We start from the raw sequence: 22,550 nt of genomic DNA, 5'->3' as shown, positions 1-22,550 counted from the left end.
TGTTTTTTCCTTATGATTGTGAAAATTTAAAACCTACACCTGGGGCTGGAGAGATGGCTCAGCCGTTAAAGGCTAGGCTCACAACCAAAAATAAAACCTACACCTGGATAAGAGTCATTGGTGTATATATTACTAATATCTATGTAATATCTGTCTTATTCTGTGATATCTTTTCTCTAATTTAGGGCAGTAAGAGTCTTGCCTGGTTTTTGTTTTGATTAATATATATTAAAAGATTTAATTTATGTGTGTGAGTGTTTTGCTGCATGTATGCACCATGGGTGTACCTGGTGCATGCAGAGGCCAGAAAAGGGTGCTAGGACCCCTGGAGACAGGTGGCTATGAGCTGCTATGTGGGTGCTGGGAACTGTCCCCATGTCCTCTGTAAGAGCAGCAAGTGCTGTTAACTGTTGAGCTATCTCTCTAGCCTTATGCTTTATTTTAATAAGAGGCAAGGGACTCATTAAGTAACCCAGACTTCCAAGTAGATGTGCTGCAGACCTGTACTACTGAGCCTAGCAAAGAAGTTTTGTTGTTATTTACTTATTTTCTATTTGTTATTTGGCTCACCATTTAACTCAGGTTGGCCTTGAGCTCACAGCCCTCCTGCTTCAGGCTCCAGAGTGCTGGGGTTACAGATGTGTGTTACCATACTTGCCTAACAAGGTAGTATTGGTTGTATACAAGTTCTTAGTTTTAATGTTGGGTTCTGCATTTTTTAAAGTCAAATTAAAAATACACACAAAGACTATTGGCTGTAATGTGTGTTTTTTATTTCCATACTGTATCATTCCCTGAAGACTCCTTAAAATGACACATAAGGGGCTGGAGAGATGGCTCAGTGGTTAAGAGCACTGTCTGCTTTTGCATATGACCTGGATTAAATTCACAGCATTCACATCAGGTGGCTTATAACCATCATTAACTCTGGTTCCAGGGAATCTGATGCTCTCTTCTGGCCTCTGCAAGCACCAGACATACACACAGACAAGGACATACATGCAGACTGAATGAGAAGTGAAATAAAAGGAGGACATGACTACTAAAGTATAGCTAAGCTTTTTCTTGTAGATATAAGGGAGAAAGTAAGCAGAGGAGAGTTCATGTTGAACATGGCTGGCTGACTAAATAGGACCATGAGAGGAGAGATGGAGAGAGAGCATGTGATGAGCTGCTGACCAAAGCCACCCAGGCCAAGAGACCAAGAGACTGGCATAGCCAAAACTGCTGAGTTACACAAGGATCAGGCTCGAGGAAGGGAAGCAGAAGCCCAGCTGGGAGGGAGTGGTTTAGGACGGGGTGGGGTGAGAAGTGCTGAGAGGAGCCACAGGTACTGAGTAAAGCTTGTCCTGGCTTTGTGACCTAACATTTCAGTCTGTTGTTGATGATAAGGGGTGATGTAATCTCTTCTATAACTGCTTCCTGCTGAAATTGGGGCATTGTTGTCAGGTTCCAGGAAGGCTGGAATAATGGTCAAAGGATGGGAAGAGGGAGGAGTGCAGGCTGTTTGCCTTGCAGCCTGGGGTCTGTGGGATCACCTGGGGCTAAGGAAGCACATGCTGCTTTGGAACAGTCTGTGTTGCAGAGGCTCAGGCTGGTCAGAAATTCAGTCAGAAGCACCTGGGGCTGGCACATTTGGAGCAGTTTGTAGTCTTCAGTTGATTGGAAATATGTTGGGACAGATATAGACTAGGGACAGAAGGTAAAATAAGTAATTCATGAGGAAATTTTTATCTTGGGTATACATTTGTAATTTCCAGGCCCATGGTCAGACAATGGGGAGGGGAGTCCCAAGACCAGGGGAGAATAAAAACAAATCTTAAAATAAATCACACATAATATAATTTCTACTCAAGTCACATTTTCCCAGTTTAAGAACTGGAGTTGAGGCTTCTGGAAATTATTTCATTCCAATGATGAACTAAAGTCATGAAGGAAAAGTGGCATATCTTTACATGACAAGACCCTGTCACATAGGAAGGAGGGTGGCTTATGTGGGAATAACTAGGGATAACTTATTCATAGCACTGAAAAGAAAAGACTTCTCTTCTCTCTTGTTCCAATTCTGACTGTCTTAAGTCTTGCTTCCTGGGACTGCATTTTCTGTAGCAGTGCTGAGCTCAAATGCTTCCCTTCTTAGCTGTGTTCTCTTCCCATTCTTATGAGCACAGCAAAATTAGAGCCAAGTGGCCCAAATCAGCTCTTCAAGGAGTGCAATCAAGAATGAGATCTGAAGCTACTTAAGGAAGAGGCTGAGCCTGGCTCAGGAAGTTGGAGGGTCATTCATTAGCATCTTAAGAAGAACACCCTGGGGAAGAGACTGCAGACCACTGTGGTCATTCAAGGGAAGGCCTTGACTGCTGGCTACTTTGGACACCCATGGGGTGGCAGGACCAAGGTCTCAGAGTGTGGCCATCAGCCTTCTTTGCAGCTGAACTTCTTGTAGCCACTTTTTTAAAAAAATTTATTTTTACTATTTATGTATGTATGCATGTATGTATGTATGTATTTGTTGGCCTAAAACTCCCCTGCTAATGTGTGACCTGTCAGTTTGTGGGGAAAGCAATGGCTTCGGCACTAGAAACCTGGGTTCAAATCTCTGTGTTTCCATCTTGCCTGCTGAAGGCAAGTCCCCCAGGCTCCTATGCACACTTGGACATTGGTAATTGTTGAAGTTCAAAGGGGTCCTTGGAAAGCACTCAGTGCCAGCCCACTTCCAAAAAATTGAAGTTCAACAACCATCTCTGCATCTGCTTACCTGAGGGCATCCTCCTGGACTCCATGACATCTGTGTCCACTTGTGTGGTGATCCAGGGAGCCAGCTGGCATCTTCTGGATCAACCACCAACTGCCCTTGGTGGATATACTGCCTTCTTCCATCTGGTGAGATGTTGTGAAATACTTTACACTGTGTGAAGGTATATTACAGTGATTGGTGTAATAAAAAACTGAATGGCCAATAGGTAGGCAGGAGGTATAGGTAAGACTTTGGAGACAGACAGGACTCTGGGAAGATGAAAGGCAGAGTGGTCAGTCAGACATGGAGAAGAGACAGGAGGTGCAAGATGGAAGAGAGGTTATGCCACATGGTAAATTTAATATAAATGGATTAATTTAAGTTATAAGAGCTATTTGAAATAAGCCTAAGCTATAGGCCAAGCTTTCAAAATTATTAAGAAGTCTGTTAATGTTGTGAAATGGCACATGAGAGGCCTTGGTGAGTTTGGACCAAGGTGCCCCACAGTAGGTGAGACATGCCATGTAGGCACGGTGGACAGTGTCGAGTTGTGGTGGAAAGTTACTCACACAGCAGACACAACATACACGTAGCAAGTTTTATTATTAAAGGAACAGAGGAAAGAGGAGAGAGAGAGAGAGAGAGAGAGAGAGAGAGAGAGAGAGAGAGAGAGAGACAGACAGAGACAGAGAGAGACAGAGACAGAGAGACAGAGAGACAGAGAGAGAGAGACAGAGAGAGAGAAGAAGGAGGAGTTTTTCTTAAAGGGAACTTAGGATGGCATCAGGATGCTGGGCAGGTCCCCAAGGGGCGGGTCAGAATACTAACATCCCTCCATTTTGGTTATAATAAAAGGTGAGTTATGGATAGCAAGTTGGGGGAATGAGGGCACCAAATTTTCCAGCTGCTTCCTGCTCACAAGGGGTGAAGTGGGGAGGGGGAAATTGGGAGTCATGTACAGTGGGAGGTTTGAGTGAAGAAGCATTCTTTTAGCTGTTATTGTGGAGATCTCAAGTGTGGAGATCTCAGGCATCTGTTCTTTGAGGGAGATGAGAAGACAGGTTTCAGAAGTGATGTTTCAGGCACTTGGGGGAATGGCATGCCAAATCAGGAGTACAGGAGCCATCACATCTGCTGTTTCTCTGTAGGTGGAAATGTCTCTATTCATCCTGTAAAAAGTGTCAACGAATTAGGAGATAACAGAGTTTATGAGTGGCCATGTGGGTGAAGTTAACCTGTCAGTATTCGACTGGTTGGCATCCTCTGTTGGTGGTTGGCATTCTCGGAGCTGGTGCAGGATTACCATATCTGAAGGACTTTCTTTTGATTGGCCTTGGCAGGAGTCTGGCAGGAGAAGTGAAACTGCAAAATATGCTCAAAAATGGGTGGGGTCAAAATGGGCTCTGGAGACTGTCAGTTTTCATCAGACCAGATTTCTTGATACAGTAGCAGAAATATTTCCAGGAACCTGCAGGTGTCTGTAAGATAGCTGGAACAAATTTTCATCTTGGTGTCACAGCAAAAGGCTTTGGATTAAAAGGTATGACTATTTCATGGCTTCAGCCCAATAAAATATATCTTTAAATGTATAACCAGAGGAAATTTACTGAATGGAAGTGGTTGAACGAGTGAAGAAGGAGGGAGGCTTCCCTAAACATCATCAGATCTGAGAAGGATATGTAAGTGAACAAAAGTGAGACAGCTTTCTTATCTTCATATAAACAAACCTTAAAGCTGTTTCTTTTATCTAATTCTCCAGGAGATACTGAGAGAAGTCATTGTAAAAAGTTACATTGAAATCTGTTCTGTGAGTTTATCTGATCTGGTAACAAGGAAAATTGTGTCTAGACTTAGTAGTAGCCACAGGAGAGGGAGACCTGTGAATTCTATATAGAGAACTGAGAAGGCCACTGAAGCAAAGCCTGGTCATCAAATGTAATCAGAGATCTGAGAAGAACAAATTATAACTGAGTACAGGCCAAGCAGCTTTCAACTCTATTAAAAATTATAGGGACCAGTCCACACCATCTAGCCACATTCACGTCTCCACATCTTTGGAGGCAGAAGCATCAGAACAGCATCAATCTTTGGCCACCAGGCCGATAAGGTGGGAGTTTTTCTCGTGGAAGAGGGAGGGAAGCCTGATCTTATTTTGTCTAGGCAAAAAGGGTGTAATCAATTCTCCAATGTCCTGCTGTTTGTCCACAGTCTGGGCCAGGTCCTGGTGGCATTGGGCCATCTTGCCCAGAGGTCAGCATTGCCATAATCCAGGTGGAGATACTGCTGTGCCTCATAATGTTCTTCAGAGACCTTGGGTCACTGTTAGGATCTGGGAGTCTCTGTCTGATATAATAAGCTCTTTGATCAACATTTTTCTTTTCTTTTTTTGAGCTGAGGATCGAACCCAGGGCCTTGAGCTTGGTAAGCAAGCACTCTACCACTGAGCTAAGTCCCCAACCCCTTTGATCAACATTTTAAGTGCCATATTACACAGATCTCTGAGCATTTGAGGACTGCCTGTCTATTAGGTACAAATGGCTGACTATCAGCTTACAGTTTCTGATATGTTAGTACCTCCATAAGACTAGGACTTACTGTCTCCTGAGAAGGCAAAGAAGAGTGACAGGGTAAAGATCCTGGGGCCACATGGGAACAGGAGAAAAGAGGCTTGTGAGTCAGGGTGTGGCCCAGCTGTGAGAAAAGGATCCTCTGAGAAAAGGACCCTATTGGGACACCAGAAACTCCATCATTTATCAGATACCCCATTTATCAAACATATGACATCATTTAAATTTTCTAGAAGAAATAGGTGTAAATCTCTAAGTTAGCTGTTGTTAATCTGCATAGATCTTTATAAATTTAAATTTATATTATCATATAGAGTATAGTATAAACCAGTGTTGAATCAAATATAGCTTTACATCTCTATCATCATACAAAAAGTCCATACCAATCCAAATATTTGAGGCTTGTTGCTTCCTAACTCTAGAAGGAGATAAAATGAACAGAGAGGTCATCAAGACTAACTGTATTTTTAATCTTAGTAAGCCTTAGTAAAACATGGCTGTCAGCCATGTGGCTCTCTGCATCATGATGAAGTCATCAGCCAAGATGGAGGAGAGCCATGTGGTTGCTGCTCAAAACACTTTTTTTCCCAAATAGGTAAATCTAAGTCATAAGGAAGGGAGAAGGAAGAAAGTGGAGAATTTTTTCTCAGTTCCCCAGTTGTCTGGCCCAAGAAATACTGAGGCCAGTCTCACATCAAGGGAGATGGTCAGAAGCAGGTAGGTCTTCCAGAGACTTGAGTGGTGGTATTGAATGGAAGGTAAAGCTATTGGGGACTATGTGGGTCCCAGTGTCTGGGAAGAATCTACAACCAGCTGATATATTAATCTTTGATGAAAAGAAATGAATCTATGTACACAAAACTCCTTAGTCCATACACTTTATTATTTTGTGTCAGTTCTCTCTCTACAAGCTTCTAATCTGCTCTCATGCCTATCTCCTTTCTTGCCTGATTTCTCTCTATGTTTATCTGCTGTCCCCTCTAAGTTCTATCTTAATTCTCTCATCTTAGTTCTGCCCCATCTAGGTTCTCATCCATCTAGTTCTTTCTCATCTTAGTTCCTCTCCCATCTCCTTCTCTTTCATCCTGTTCTTCCTCATCTGGCTCTTCCTCATCTTCCATCTTGTTCCTTTAGTACTCTCTTCTAGCCCTTCAATCTAGTTCTTTCCCATCTAGTTCGTTCCTCTCCAGTTCTTACCCATCTAGTTCTTTACAGCAGGAATCTTAAAAAGTTCTTATTAATAAAATCAAACCTGAGGCCAGTTATTGGGGTGAATGCTGGAAGATCAGAGAAGCAGAACAAGCCACAGCTACCTCACCTTGCCAATTCCTCAGCTGATCCTGTTTCCTCAGACTGGATGCCTCTGAGTCCTCATCCAGAATGAATCTCAGCTGAACTGCTGCTGGAAAGCCTGAAAGCTTAACCAGCCAAATGCTTCTAGTTTCTGGTCCTCACACCTTATATATCTTTCTGGGATTAAAGGCGTGAGTCACCATACCTGGCTGTTTCCAATGTGGCCTTGAACTCACAGAGATCCAGAGGGATTTCTGCTTCTGGAATGCTAGAATTAAAGGTGTGTGCTACCACTGCCTAACCTCTATGTTTAATTTTGTGGCTGTTCTCTTCTCTGACCTCAGATAAGTTTATTAGCATGCACAATATTTTGGGGAACACAATGCCACCACAGTTCTTCCATTCTCTTTTCTCTTCTCTGTCTCCTCCTCAAGTTCTCTAGTCAAAACCCTCCTTCTCCCTTTCAGTTCTCAGTCCTCAAGTTCTCTAGAGTATTCAATTATAAATCCAAGCAATAGCAATCCTCCCACTCCAGCTAGGTCACCAGGCTTGAATTCCTACAGGGTCATAAAGGCAGGTAAGAATTTTGTTCAGGCAGTGACCATCAGGCTTTCTTTTAAACCTGAAAATGGAGTGGTTAAAGGAGGAGGTCAATTGAGAGCTAATGATTGGTTAGTATATCAAGAAGGGGATCTTTGTGCTCAGTCTACATTCCTAGAAGTAGTTAGGTAAGAAGTTAGGAGTCTATAATGTTAGTAATAGAAATGGAGGGTCTCAGATTGTACAAGAAATAAAGCTATCCACCTGACCTAGGGAACAGGCGTCATTTCCAAAAGGGTGTTACCTTAGGTCAGGAGATCATTTGGCCTTAGGTGCTTGTTAGGTATTTTAGATAAATTCACTATTAGGAGTTCTTGGGAGCACACAAGAAAATCATTTTAGGAACCAGATAATATATATATATATATATATATATATATATATATATATATATATATATATATATATATATATAAAAGCTAAAATATCACCAAGATTTCTTAAGCCATGGCTTGACCTTTGGGAAAGTCCTTGACTTTTCCAAGTAGTAGCTTTTGTGATAGTAGCTGAGTTCCATTACATTTTCCTGTGGCTTGCAGCACAAAGCCACTGGTGAAGGAAAAAGCAGACTTGTTACAGGCAGGAGGGAGCAGATCTGCCATGGGTGGAGGCAAGTAAGTGGGTACATTTGGCGGGTCCTGCCAAGGTATGTCACCAAGCAAACCCCCAACGCACAGCAGAAGTAGTGGAAGAGGTTTGAGGGAGGAGGAAAGGAAAAGAGTGAAAGACAGAGTCAGAGTGAGGGCTTGGGAGGGGCAGGCCCTGATCGCTCACCTTAGCCAGAAATGTAAAAATACAGCACAGGCACAGTTCCCATGGATAAGAGGGGAAAAAAGACTCACTACAGCCTGTAACCATGGGCATCCCCAGGGCTAAAGGAAGGGCAGTCACCACACTCAACAGGGGTTGGGCTAAGCCAGAGGAGTCTTGGCACCTAGTACTAGGATTTTCAAGGAGGCCAGCAAGAATGAAAACCAAGCTCTGAGAAATGGGTGGGTCCCCAAGGGGAGGGTCAGAATACTAACAAAGTCTCCATGTCATTATTTGGGAGCTGCCTGGTGTGACAGAACAACTTGTTACAATGAGATCACTGCAGAGGGGTCATTGGAGTGATCAGTGCTTTGGGTACATCATATACCTTTCCAGAATACTTCTTGAGGTCCAGTTTCTGTGGCCTGCAGTAACCAGCTTGACAGCACCCCTTCTTCTCTCATCTCCCCTCTATAATTGATACGACAAAACACTCTGTCCAAAAGCAACTTAAAGAGGAAAGGATTTATTTGCCTTACATATCTAGGTCACAGTCCAATAGTGAGGGTGGTCAGGGCAGGAACTCCAGCAGGAGGTTGAAGCAGAAACCATGGAGGAATGCTACTTGTTGTATCACTCACAGGCTCTCCCTTAGCTAGCTTTCCTATACAACACAGGGCCACTCACTTAGGAATGGTATTGCCCACAGTAGGCTGGGTCCTCCTGCATTAAGTGATAGTCAAAACAATCCCCTAAAGATAAGCCCATAGGCCAAAGTGATCTAGGCAATTTCTCAATTGAAGCATTCCTCTCAGAATTCCTCAAGTCTGTGTCAAATTGACAATTAAATTAAAGTTAACTAGGACCATGTCCCAGGCCCTTGTCTGGCACTATTGAAAAAGAGATATCCTTTACCCTGGGAAGCTGAGCTGTTCAAAATGCTTCCCAGGATCAACTGGCAAGAAATCCCAACTGAGATCAAAATGTAGTTGAGCTAGGCATGGTGGCTCACATCTGTGATCCCAGCCCTAGGGAGTCTGAGGGAGGAGGATCATGAATTCTAGGCCAGGCTGGGATATAGAGAAAGAGCGTGTCTTAAAAAGCAAAGCAAAACAAAAATAAATAAAATAAAATAAAAGGAAAATGTAATTAAGACAGAGAAAGGTAGATTCATAACTTTTCCATTAATATTTCCTTAGAATTATGGCTGCGTCTATCATTTTCACTTATAGGAACAAACTCCTGTACTGCTGTTTTTAAAGCTTGGTCAATTTTGAGTTAGTTTTTTGTACTTCAATCTGGCTGATCCATCTTTCAGTCTTGATAGTGTTCTGATCAGGAGGAGGGATGTGCTCTCCTGGCTGAGGCTTTGCACTTGAGTGTAGTTTCTTCCTAGTAAAGTTGGGAAACCACTACTTCCAATGGCTGCTTGTGGAGGAAACATGTTCATACTCATTCATCGGTTTGGATGTTTTCTGTCACAAGTAGCAGAAATTCTAAGTTAAACTGGCTTAAGTAAGAGGAAACTTTAAAGCCAGGTGTGGTGCCACGGGTTTATAATCCCACAGGGGCGACAGAGGTGGGGGGATCATGAGTTTGAGGCCAGTTTTAGATACACAGTGGGTAAAAAAGAGAAATAATTTATTTCACACAACAGGGAGTTGACAACTCAGCAGTTCAGAGCTGGCTGATTCAATGGTTTGACTACACCCTGAAAAATTTCACTCTTTTCTTTTTAGATGTATTTATTTTGTTTAATGTGTATGAGTATTTGTCTGCATGTATGTATGTGCACCATGAGTGTGTCTCGTGCCCACGGAGGACAGAAGAGGGTATCAGATCACTTGGGACTTGAGTTAAGGATGGTTGGGAGCTTCCATGTGGGTGCTGGGAGCTGAACAGAGGACTTATGCAAGAACAAGTGCCCTTAACTGTTGAGACATCTTTCCAGCCCCAGGATTTCACTTCCCTCAGTCTTGCTGCCATTTTTTGTCTGTGGTTTCCTTTGGGTAGTTAGTGGCTTTTCTTCATACTAGCTTCTAATTTTGAGGTAGGGGCTGAATCCCAGGGTTTTACCAACTTTTCTATTGTTGTGAAGAGACATCATGACCAAGGCAAGGTATAAGAGAAAGCATTTAATTGGAGGCTTGTTTCCAGTTTCAGGAGGTAAGTCACTGACTACCACAGCAAGGAGCATGGCAGCAGCTAGGCAGGCACAGTGCTGGAGCAGTGTTTGAGCACTTACATCTCACCAAAAGCAAGAGGTGTAGACAGAGAGAACTGGGAATGGTGTTGGCTTTTAAAGCCTCAAAGCCCATACCCAGTGACACAACCACCCCACCAAGACCATGCCTCCTAATCCTTCCCAAATAGTTCTGCCATCTGGAGACTAAGTACTGAAAGATATGAGCTCATAGGCGTCATTTTAATTAAAAATATCACCTCCAGGGTTCACATCCTGATATGACACTTCTTAGAGGAAGACAAGGGACTTATTTACATGCTCTTATTTTATATTTTACTCTTAGAAACAAAGAAACTACTCTATTGTCCTACTGGTTTGTAATAGTCAGGATAAACTAGGTTATATATCAGTAACAAAACATCCTAAAGCCTCAGTGACCAAATAAGTCTGTTTTTCTCTGTTGTGTGTAATGGTAGGTCAGTAAAGGGGCTGTCTTAGTCCCTTTTCCTGCTGCTATGATAAAATACTCTGAAAGAAGTTAAGGCAAAAGTGGTTTATTTTGGCTCACAATTCAAGGGGACAGTCCATCAGGGTGTGAAGTCATTGCAGCAGGAACTTGAGACAGGTAGTCACACTGCATCTCCAAGCAAGAAACGGAGTGATGAATGCTTGTGCAGCTAGCATTCTCATTTTTATACAGTCCTGTACCCAAGGCCAGAGAATGGAGATGCCCACTTTAAGTGTGAGTCTTCCCACTTCAATGAAGCTAATCAATACAATTCTTCACAATCCTTCCCAGAGGTTAAATAATCCTTCACATGCATGACTGCAGGCTCATCTCCTAGGTGATCCCAGACCCTGTCAAGTTGACAATGAACACTAATAATCACAGGGACTCATTCTCCCTCAGGTCACTCAGGGACCCTATGAAGGAACAGTGCCATCTAGAACACTGTCAGTGGATGAGCAGAGGAAACAGTCCTGGAGAGTCTCCCACTGGCCTCCAAATGCTGCAGTTTTGAAATGACACACATGGCTTCTGCTCATGCATCAGATAGGGTGTTATGACCCCACTCAAACACAAAGGGACCAGAAAATTTGGGCTAACAGTGCTAAAAAGTGCTATAGCTGTTCTCATTGTCACGTGTCCATTTTAAACCTAATCCCTGGCAGGCAGTCTAGGATAGTCAGGACTGGTTTATAGCAACATTTGGAAGGTGTGAGTGGTGACTGAGGTAGCATAGAAACCTCCACAGCCTGTGAATGGAGCTGAGATAGTGGGACACTGTGGGAATTCTCTGACAGTCTTATGCCACTAGGAGACTCTGAGTCAGGTTTGCTTTGCCTCTCTTTCCATTCTTCCTTCTTCCTTCCTTCATTTTTTTAGAGTGAAGTTCTTATTAATTGATAATGTACATATAGAGAATTATGTGGATAATAAGGGGGCAGCTTGTGAAGTTCTACAATATGAGCATGACCCAGTAAGTACCCTTTTTCTTCTTCTTCTTCTTCTTCTTCTTCTTCTTCTTCTTCTTCTTCTTCTTCTTCTTCTTCTTCTTCTTCTTCTTCTTCTTCTTCTTCTTTTTCTTCTTCTTCTTCTTCTCCTCCTCCTCCTCCTCCTCCTTCTTCTTTTTTAAAACAGACTCAATTCACCTTATTTTTCTTAAATAAAAATATGATGGCCACAGCTGGAGCCTGGGTCCTCTGAACAGAGACTCTGGTATGGGTTTTCAAAAGATGGTCAGTGAATTCTTGATAAGGAGACTTGGTGAACAGTCTCTTTCCAGAGATTGGAGGTCAGGTAGCTGTGGTTCTTAGAGACAGCATCAATGGTGGCCTTGGAAAAGTTTTCCAGGGTGGCAGTGCAGACCCTGGTTGATGTGTAGTCATCAATACTGGGCATCATCAGTAGCTTCTTGGGCACAGGGGCAGAGACGATGCCAGTGCATTGCGGGCAGGGATGAGATGCACCAATACAGAGCCACAATGGCCTGCTACTTTACATGGAACAGTGTGGGGCTTGCCAATCTTGTTCCCCTAGTAGGCTCTCCACACAGGGACAATGGAGCCTTGGCCAAGATGATGGCCCCTTGATGGCAATGGCTACTTCCTTGGAGCTATCAACACCAAGACCAACATGACCATTTGTGGTCCCCAATAGTGACAAAAGCTTTGAAGCTGGTCTGCTGCCCAGCCCGAGTCTGTTCTGCACTGGCACAAACTTTAGAACCTCATCCTTTAGGGATGCACCCAGGAAAAAAAAATCAATAATCTCAGATTCCTTAATGAGAAGGGAGAACAGGTAGATTTCCTCCAGGGACTTGATCTTCATGTCCTTAACTAGCTAGGCCAGCTTGGTGGATCCACTCCTTGTCTTTGGCTTTACCTCCACAAGCTCCAAGGCCTCAACCATGGCCACAGTCTCGACCACTGTGGGGGTGCCCCAAACAGCTTGGCCATACAAATGTCATGACAGCCTTATGCCCAGACACAGCTTCTGTAACAGGCTTACTGGCAGGTAATACCAGGATCCAGAAAAAGCCATGAGCTGACCCCACCAGGAAGGGCCTGCATCTAAGGGGAAATACCTGACATTCCAAATATTCCCTATACCCTCAAACAAATGTCAGTCAATCAGGGTCCTGAACCCTGGAAATCCCCTCACCCCAACCTCTGCTATGATAAAAACCCCATCCTGCCTGGGCTTGGGGCTCTCTTCTCTCACCACTGCATTGGACCGAGAGTCCAAGCTCTAAGCTTGAAATAAAGACTCTTTGCTCTTACATATGGGATTCAGTCTCCACTGGTGGTCTTTTGGGGTCCCTGTAATCTTGGCATAACAACCACAACTGCATAATCCTGGGCCCCTGGGTCCTCAGCCCTTCTGCTGCACCGATGTCATCCACCATTTGGTGCTTTTTCAAAGAAGATCTTTTTTTTTGTTTTGTTTTTTGAGACAGGGTTTCTTTGTGTAACAGCCTTGGCTGTCCTGGAACTTGCTCTGTAGAATAGGCTGGCCTCCATCCCACAGAGATTGGCCTACCTCTGCCTCTTGAGTGCTCAGATTAAAGACCTGCACGACCACTGCCTGGCCCCACTCTGATATTTTATCACATAGTCTATGTCATTTCTTTAAAAATGTGTTGTTGCCCCTGCTATCTTTTTTTTTTAAAAAAGGTTTGTTTATTATTTGTATGTTTGCATGTATGGCTGCATGAATTTGTGTGTCATGTACATAGAGGTCAGAAAAGGGTGTCAGATCCCCTGGAACTGGAATTACATACAGTTGTAACCCACTCATCATGGGTGTTGAAAACTGAACTTGGGTTCCAGTTGGAATCAGAGCAAGTTCTCTTAACCATGGTGCCATCTCTCCAGCTTCCTCCCCTGTTATCTTAATGACAAGGCATGGTGAAGTCATGATACCTACTTTGGAGGCATTAGCCCATGGCACTCTCACTTCAAGGCATGCTGAGACAGACATATCCTAGTTGGGTGGTCAGTGAAACTTCTGTGAAGGACAGTGTGGCCAATTGATGGCACCTGAAGTGACCCACTTGTGCCTGATCACACCCGCTTTGTGGACTTTCTCCAAAGACCTACACAGAGCTAGCCTCTGTGCTAAGCCCTAATCTTGTAGATTCTCAGAGTTCAGGTCTATAACATATCATGGACGGTCATGACACATCTAAACCCCTGCTATCTGGGCTTTGGTTGGAGGGGCCTCTGGTCCTGTCTATGACCCCAGTGTGTGGCTGTGGTTATCTTGGAACTTAGGGAACATTCTTAGGATGGCAGGGACAACTGTTCTCAGAAAAAAGAATGAAAACAGAAAATTTAATGAATATCTACTTGGGCTTGACCCTGTTCCTTCCTCTTTGTCTTCTGTGCTGGGGGTGGAACCCATAATCTTGCCACATTCCCAGCTTTTGGTTTTCAGAAACAGCATCTCGCTATGTAGCCCAAGCTGGCCTTGAGCGCATACTCTCAGTCTGTCAAGCTTTGGGATTACAAGCATGCCCCACACCACAGGCTCACAGACGTGAATGGTTTATGAAGGTTGTGTTAATTGAAAGAATGTAGATGTTAGGGTCCATGTCCCAGCGGTTCTGGATTATTTTTGGAGATGCAGTGATGCCTGAAATTTGGCATTGTTCTGGGCACTCCCCAGTGATTCTAACTACAGGTCTGAGCTGGGCATGGGTTCTTCCTGAGAGAGGCCAGCCCCACACTTTCTTTTCTTTTCTTTTTTTTCTTTTTGGTTTTTTTGAGACAGAGTTTCTATGTGTTAACAGTCCTGGCTGTCCTGGATCTTGCTCGGTAGACCAGGCTGGCCTCGAACTCACAAAGATCCACTTGCCTCTGTGTGGTGATACATTATATTCCCCCCAAAATATTGTACACTCTAATAAACTTATCTGGGGTCAGAGAACAGAACAATATTAAACATAGAGGTTAGGCAGTGGTAGCACACACCTTTAATCCTATTACTTGGGAGGCAGAGTTTAAAGCCACACTGGAAACAGCCAGACATGGTGACTCACGCCTTTAATCCCATAAAGTGAGCCTTTAATCCTAGGAAGTGATGGCAGAAAGCAGAAAGGTATATAAGGCATGAAAACCAGGAACTGGCTGGTTAAGCATTCAGACTTTCGAGAAGCAGTTCAGCTGAGATTCATTTGCATAAGGACTCAGGCTTCCAATCTGAGGAAACAGGATCAGCTGAGGAACTGGGGAGGTGAGGAAGCTGTGGCTTGTTCTGCTTCTCTGACCTTCCAGCATTCACCCCAATACCCAGCTCCAAGTTTGATTTTATTAATAAGACCTTCTAAGATTCGTGCTACACCTCTGCCTCCCAAGTGCTGGGATTAAAGGTGTGTGCCGCAAACGCTGCCACCACCACCCGGCTAGCCCCACACTTTCCTGTGAGCACCATATGTGAATAGAGGGGGTGGAGTGGGACAGTTGCTGCAAGACCCACCCTTTGCCCATGAATGAGAATAGATTGGCCATTGAATGTCAGTTTCCAAGAGAAAGGGACAGGCTGAGTTAGAGGGGATGGTAAGGTCTCCCTAAAATGTGACATCCAGCATCCATTCCTCTGAGGCACTGACAGAAGCTAGACAGACTGCTGAACACTGAATACTTGTGTTCCCTCAAAACTCACATGTCAAAGCCAATCCCCAAATGTGACAATTGACTGGTTACTTTTATGTGATTGTGACCAGATACCTGACAGAAACACTTGAAGGGAGGGATGGTTTGTTTCAGCTCATGAAACATTTATTTCACATTTTACATTTATTTCACAGCAATGTAGTGGGGAGAAGGGGCAGCTTGGTGTGTGTGGTGGGAGCTTGTGGCTGTTACTTCACATGGTGTAGACCTGGATGCAGACAGCACAAGATGGAAGCAAAGCCAGGCTATAAAGCTCAGATCTCCTAAAATAGCAGCTCCACCTGGGAACTGGTAATCAAACACACGAGTCCACGGGTGAATTGCAAGACTCAAACTGACAGATGGTGTTAGGAGACTTGGTTGTTTGTAGTGCTTCATGCGCGGATACTCAGCTGAGGCAGGAGTATTGACACTAGTTTCAGGCCATTTTGGATTGCATAGCAAGTTACAAGTCCAGTCAGAGTTCCACTGCAAAACCCTGTCTCAAAAACAAACAACAACAAATGAGGGGGTAGTGCCTTTAGGAGTGACTGGGCTGTGACTGGTGAGCACTGTGTCCTTTTGGAAGAGTTCTCAGAGACCACATTGGCCCTTGGCCATGTGAGATCTCAGCCAGACAGCTATCTTAAAAAAAATGTGGCCCTACTCAACATCAAATCTTTTTAAACTTTGACCTTGGACTTGCCAGCATCCAGAGACATGCAAAAGTCTTTTATAAGCTACCTGATCTGTGATCCTTTTGTGACAGCATCTTGAAGAGATGAAGACATAGGCCCATGGCAGGAAGAAACCCCAGGCTCATCTTTGGAGCCAAGCTGAAGCTGGTGTCGCTGAAGTAAGATGACCAGTCACCCTGGTTGGTTCAGGACTCTGGCAACCCTGATCACTTCGGCAGCTTCACCTGAGCCAAAGGACAAAAGGAAGCCTGGCATGAGGAAGGGAGAGAAGGCACTGAGCCAGATGTGCAGACCTGTGGGATTTGGTGGAGAAGCACTTTCGTTGTTTGCCCCAAAGGGGAACATGGCCACATGTGTTTTGAGGGGCAGCTCAGACTGCTTCAGAAAGAAAAGAGCCAGCATAGGACTGAGCTGCGACGAGATTCCAGACTCAGCTTGAGATGCCCTACTCCAGGAGCCCCTGAGCCCCTCTGTCTTCATTATTTAAAGTTATGCTCATGTTTTACTCAAGATAGCCAAGGAGGGTCTGCCACCATAAAAAGCTCCTGGAATGGGGCCCAGGTGGCTGCCAGGGCCTCCACAGAGTAACATAAGCTTCAGTGAGTGGACTGTAACTGTATGTTACATTAATTAGGCTGCTGGATAATAGAGTTTTCAATGGTTATTGCAGTCTGTAAATCCTGTAGCAAACACAGGTAGGAGCCTGGAGCTGGGAGAGGTTCCTGCTTTGCAGAAAATAGTCTTGGTTCTTTCTTGTCAATGGGGGTTTAAACTCAGGGTGAGTTTAAGTTCTAGAGACACAGATGATCTGGGGGAGAGAGGTCCAGCCATGTGACCCACCCGCTGTTACATTGGTTCTAGGTAGATGTATTTGTGTCCTCAACTAGCAAATGGGCTACCAGTATGGATTTCTTAGGGCCGCTGGAGTTTGCTGTGACAGGGACAGCTTTGGAAAGTGCCTGGTCCCTGGTTTGGAAGATAGTGCTATAGATCCACAACTCTGGGGTGAAGCCACACACAAGAACTTTATCCCTTACACACTTCACTCATAGTTTTTATTTTAAAAATGATGCTGAGATACCAGGAGGACCATGGTGGCTTGCCTAAAGTCACAAAAACAAGACAGGCAAGGACCGACATTTCTGGTACCACTCAGCTGGGCCCACCTTGATTCTGATCTTTGGGACCTAACAGGCTTCTCCTGCCTCCCTTTCTACACCCCTTTTCTCTGAGCCTTTTGGTTGCAGGCCTGTCCCCACTCCTTCAGTCCTGATGGTAGTAGGCCCCAGATTCTCTATCCAGCAGCCTATAATGCATGTCTGCCCTAGTAAGCCCATCCTCCTTTGGGCTACCTGGTTGTGAGTACAGGAGGTTTAAAGAGGCAGAGATTGCTTCTGAATCTAGCTCATGAGTGTTAATTTCATGCCTCATAACTATTTCTAAGATGGCTGTGATGGAATATGCTTATAATCCTAGCATTTGGGAAGATGAGACAGGGAGAGCTAGCATTCCCCAAACAGTCTGATCTATATAGTAAGTTTCAGGCCAGCCTGGGCTATCAAGGGGAGATCCTATTTACAGAAAATAAAATCAAAACCAATCAACAAACAGGCAAAAATCAAAAAAGACTGGGAGTATAGGTCATGGGTACAGTGTTCACCTTTAGGATTCAAGGCTGTGGGTTTAGTCTCCAGCACTGCAAACAAACAAAGAAAACCATGATTCTGTGTGCTTCTGTATTGGCTAGTTTGTGTGTCAACTTGACACAAGTTGAGTCATTTTAGAAGAAGAGGCTTTGGCTGAGGAAATGCCTCCATGAAATCTGATGTAAGGAATTTTCTCAATTAGTGATCAATGTGGGATGACCCAGCTCATTGTGGGTGGTGCCATCCCTGGGCTGGTCTTCCAGGGTTCCATAAGAAAACAGGCTGAATAAGCCAGAGGAAGCAAGCCAGTAAGCAGCACCCCTCCATGACCTCTGCATCAGCTCCTGCCTCCAGGTCTCCTGCCTTGTTTGAGTACCTGTTCTGAATTCCTTCAGTGTTGAACAGCAAAATATAAGTGTAAGCCAAATTAACCCTTTCTTCCCCAACTTGCCTTTTGGTCATGGTGTTCTGTTGCAGAAAAGAAACCCTAACTAAGACAGCCTCCAATGCTAACCCTGGTCTAGGCTACAGATATCCATCCCTCAGAGGTGTAGCACCTCCTCACTGGTCTTTTATGGTCCTTGTCCTGGTCTCTCTGGTCCACCCCTCCACTCTTGTTCACTTTTCCCTGGTTTCTTCCCAGCCCACTCACAGCCTGAAGCTTCCCATTGCACCTTATCTGTGTACCTCGTAGGTCCTACCCCATGCCAGTTTTCCTGCCTGCCTTACTCTAGTGTAGATGTCTGGCCACATCTTAAGGTCGGTTCCCACAGGACATAGGCATGTCTCTTCCCTGTCCCACTCCATAGTCTCATGGTCCCATCTCTACTAGTCACTGCCTCACTCATTAAGTTGGGGATGACCTATGGGGTGGGGACCAGCAGATTCAAGGCAACCATACCCTAGTGAATGAGACATTGTTGAACTCCTGGTCTCCACAGGTCCAGGGTAGAGAAAGAGCCAATATTCTGAGAGGTGGCAGGATATCATGTATTTGGGGAACAAAATGCATTCCTTTGGACTTGGTGTTTTCTTGCTTTAAAATTGCAGTTCTTAGGCAAAGGCCCTTAGTAGCTTGGGCCCTAACATGTGGGATAAGATAACCAGGGCAATGGTTTAATTATTTCAGATATCTGCTAAGCCTGGTCTTAGTAGGATTATTCATGGTTCTTCTACAGTATCTCGGAACCTAGGTAAGTACTCTATCTGTAGACTATAAAGCTATTATTATTATTACTACTACTACTATTATTATTGCACAGCACTAGCCTCTGAGCCAAAGTGCACCCATCTTCAGGAGTTCAACTGGGTTTGCTCTCCAAAGTTCATCACAGCTGGCCTATTGGCTGTTGATGTTACCTCTAGGAAGGAGGGGCTAAGATGGGATCCTCATCTGACTATCCACATCTTCTTTAGTAGTTGTCTGTAACTCTTCCCTACATCATATGGACACAGGGTCTCTGAAAATGGCTAGAGGATGCATGTACTCTTAGATGTATCCTATAGGTAGGGAAGGAGTCAGGAGAAAGGCTGTCCTGGTTGTTTTTTTTTTTTTTCAACTTAACACAAGCTATAATTATCTGGGAAGAGGAACCTCAGTTGAAAAAACATGCTTCCATTGGATTGTCTGTAGGGCATTTTCTTTCCTTTTTTTTTTTTTTTTCCGAGACAGGGTTTCTCTTTGTAGCTTTGCACCGTTCCTGGAACTCACTTGGTAGCCCAGGCTGGCCTCGAATTCACAGAGATCCGCCTGGCTCTGCCTCCCGAGTGCTGGGATTAAAGGCGTGCGCCACCACTGCCCGGCCTTCTTTCCTTTTTTAAAAAAAAGATTTATTTATTTATTATGTATACAATACACTCTTCTTCCTGCATGCTAGAAGAGGGCACCAGATCTCATTACAGATGGTTGTGAACCACCATGTGGTTGCTGGGAATTGAACTCAGGACCTCTAGAAGAGCAGCCAGTGCTCTTAACCTCTGAGCCATCTCTCCAGCCCGGCATTTTCTTTCTTAAAGATTGATGTGGGAGGGTCTAGTTTACTGAGGGTGGTACCACTCCTGGCCAGCTGTTCCTGGATGGTATAAGAAAGCAGGGTAAGCAATCTATGAGGAATAAGTCAGTAAGCAACATTCTTTTCTGCTTCCCTGCTTTTGTTCCTGCCCTGACTTCTCTTCATGATAAACGACGACCTAATGTGGGTTGTTTTAGTTAGTGTTTCTATTTCAGCAACAAAACACCATGACCCAAAGCAAGTTGAGGATAAAAGGGTTTAATTGGCTTGTACTTCTATATTGACATTCATCATTGAAGGAATTCAGGACAAGAACTCACACATGGCAGGCATCTGAAGGCAGGAGTTGATGCAGAGGTGATGGAAAAGGAGGACTTACTTGGCTTCTGCATACTTACAGAAGTCAAGACCACAAGTCCAGGGATGGCACCACCCACAGTGGGCTGGGCTCTCCCACATCAATCACTCATTAAGAAATTGTCTTGCAGCTGGATCTTATGGAGGCATTTTCAATTCATGTTTCCTCCTTTCAGATGACTCTGGCTTGTGTCAAGTTGACATAAGACTAGCCAGCATAGGAGTGAAATTAAACCTTCCCTTTCCCAAGGTGCTTTTAGTCATGGTGTTTTATCAGAGCAATAGAAACCTAAGAAGACAAGGGGACTCCATGCCCATAGCTACAGAGGAGTTCTCATCCATATTGGATGCAGACCTTCCAGTGTGGCTGCTTTGAAGTCAGCCATTGCTCTGTAAGTATGTCTGCCAACTCACTGGTTCCCCAGAGTAAACTCTGGTCGAATCACGTCTTGCTTTGTTGTTGGCACCTTAGGAGGAGGAGGAGATAGACATTATCTACATCTGATTGGAAGGAACTATAGCAAAAAAACTGTAACTTTCTTTTTCCTTTTCCTTTTAACAGAACAGTGTTGAAGTCTTCCAGGCTGGCTTTGAGCTCTTGTGGTATCATAGGCTGGCCTTTCACGTGTGATCCTCCTCCCTAATCCTCCTCCAGGCATGAATTACCTGGTCTGGTTAACATTTTTTATTCAAGTATGTATACATTTTCTTGTGGTTACAAAATGCTTGACAGAAGCAACTTAAGCTGGAAAGGATGCTTTGTCTCACAGTTTCAGAGGGCTCTGTCCATCATGGCAGGAAAGGCTTGCTGTTTGTTCCAATGGAGACAGGCGGGAGCCAGAGAAAGCACAACCATTAAGTTTATAATTCTTTGATTACTGGTCAGTACATATACCCATGTTTTCAGCTCCTGGACTGTAGTACTGTGCCTTCCGTGGGGCTAGGTCTGAAGGCAACCTTTCAGGCCCCAAGCAGGAAGGGCATGGCAGAGGCTGACCCTGGGTCTTTGGGGCTGCTGCTCTTGGCTTGCCCTTGTCACTCCCTCTGCTGAGGGCAGGGATGCACCCCTATTTCCAAGCAGTGGCATCTTGAAGGAGCCCCATTTGTTCTTGTGATTTGCAATGTTGAAAGTCCTGCCATGTCAATTCCGTGCTGCCACCACAAACATGGTGTCAGGAAGAGATGCATGCATCTGTAGAATGAGTTTATGTGGCCTGTGTTGTCATGGAATACAGTATAATCATATACTGGTGGGGGAGACTGAGGCAGTCAACGGCATTGCACCTCATGATCCCTGCAAGGGAAGCTTTCTGTGGACAGAGGTGTGGGGGCCCAAATTACTCAAGGTCAGAGAGTCTGAGCTTGCTTTACCCAGCAGGGCTGCATAATGGGATGATTTGGCTATGGGCATGGTTACCAGGTATTTTGAAGGGTCTACACTTGGCTGTACATTATGCTTTGGTCTTGATAGGGGAGGTCTTTTGCCTTGCCCCTTGGCACTGCACAAAAAGCCCTTTGGAATAAACCTCAAGGTGACTGGGTATTGGCCAAGGGCCCTCCCAAAGCTATCCTGTGTCTCTCTTACTTATTGTCTCTTTCTATCTTTATAATTTCCTCATTCCTCTCTCCTTCCCCCAAGAACTCTTTGAAAGATGGGAGTAGGTCAGAGCTGGACTCTGGAAGACTCCCACACAGAGGGCCACTGGAAGCATTATATGTGATGATTTCTTTCTCCCTCACTTTTGGCTGAAAGTCCAATTTTTGTGTGTGTATTAAATGCTTCAGTATTAGACACTGCTCCTTATTCCATCTTCTGTTGTTGAAACTGAGGGCTGAGAGTGAGTTGGGCCTTGACCTCTGATTTCCTGACTCTCAAAGACAACAGCACAGAGGCTCACACTCTGTGCTTCAATGGGTGGAACTAAAAAGGCATAGTAATGCTGGATTGGCTATATGTTCCTGCTGTTTGTGGACTGTGGACTTGTGCTTCTGTGTGTGTTGGGGGCAGGCTCTGATGACACAGGGCAGTTCTGGCACCTGGGCTCTTGCTGGATGCAGTGCCCACTTGTGTGGGAGGGTAGGGCAGCATATGAATCTGCTGTGGACAAGTCACAAGGGCACTGATGGAGTCACTGCTGTCATCATGGCAGCTGTGTGAACCAACGCCCACACATCATAGTCACACCCTTGGCTTGCTCTCTCTCTTTTTAATGGGGCAATACAATATACATTGTGTGCATGTCTGTTTGTGCTGGCTGCTGGCCTGGAACTCACTATTGACTTGAAGTCATGGCTATCTTTCTGCCTCAGCCTCCCAAATGATTGGTTTACTAGTATGAGCCATAATGACTGGATAAGCAACAAATATTTATGAACATGTGTTTTCCTGTGGAGAGGATGGGTCCTAGGGCTTTGAGCATGTTAGGCAAGGCTCTCTACCAGGAGGACTACACTTTGATGTCTTCCTTGTGGTGTTTTTTTGAGACAGATTTTTCTATGCAGCTCAGGCTGGCCTGGAACTCATGATCCTTCTGCCTCAGAGGCTTCC

The 22,550-nt window shown here is 44.6% G+C and overlaps 1 protein-coding gene across 15 annotated transcripts in view; it reads right to left on the bottom strand.

Moving 5' to 3' along the window:
- Positions 1-751: 751 nt before the first annotated feature.
- The window catches only part of Pop4 (POP4 homolog, ribonuclease P/MRP subunit), a 37,447-nt gene continuing 15,648 nt past the window's right edge, over positions 752-22,550 (bottom strand). For 9 of the 15 annotated variants that reach the window (XR_008213057.1, XR_008213053.1, XR_008213051.1 and 6 more), the window contains 2 exons: positions 16,034-16,211; positions 15,391-15,788 (listed from right to left, as the gene is read on the bottom strand). The gene's annotated coding sequence lies outside the window, so the exon portion shown is untranslated. The other 6 variants (XR_008213055.1, XR_008213050.1, XR_008213054.1 and 3 more) reach the window with 6 other exon arrangements.

Source organism: Peromyscus californicus, unplaced genomic scaffold (genome assembly GCF_007827085.1).
Source record: "Peromyscus californicus insignis strain IS unplaced genomic scaffold, ASM782708v3 Scaffold_4__1_contigs__length_199733344, whole genome shotgun sequence".
NCBI lineage: Eukaryota > Metazoa > Chordata > Mammalia > Rodentia > Cricetidae > Peromyscus > Peromyscus californicus.
Note: the sequence above shows the minus strand (reverse complement) of the source record. Positions and strands in the feature narration are given on the sequence as shown.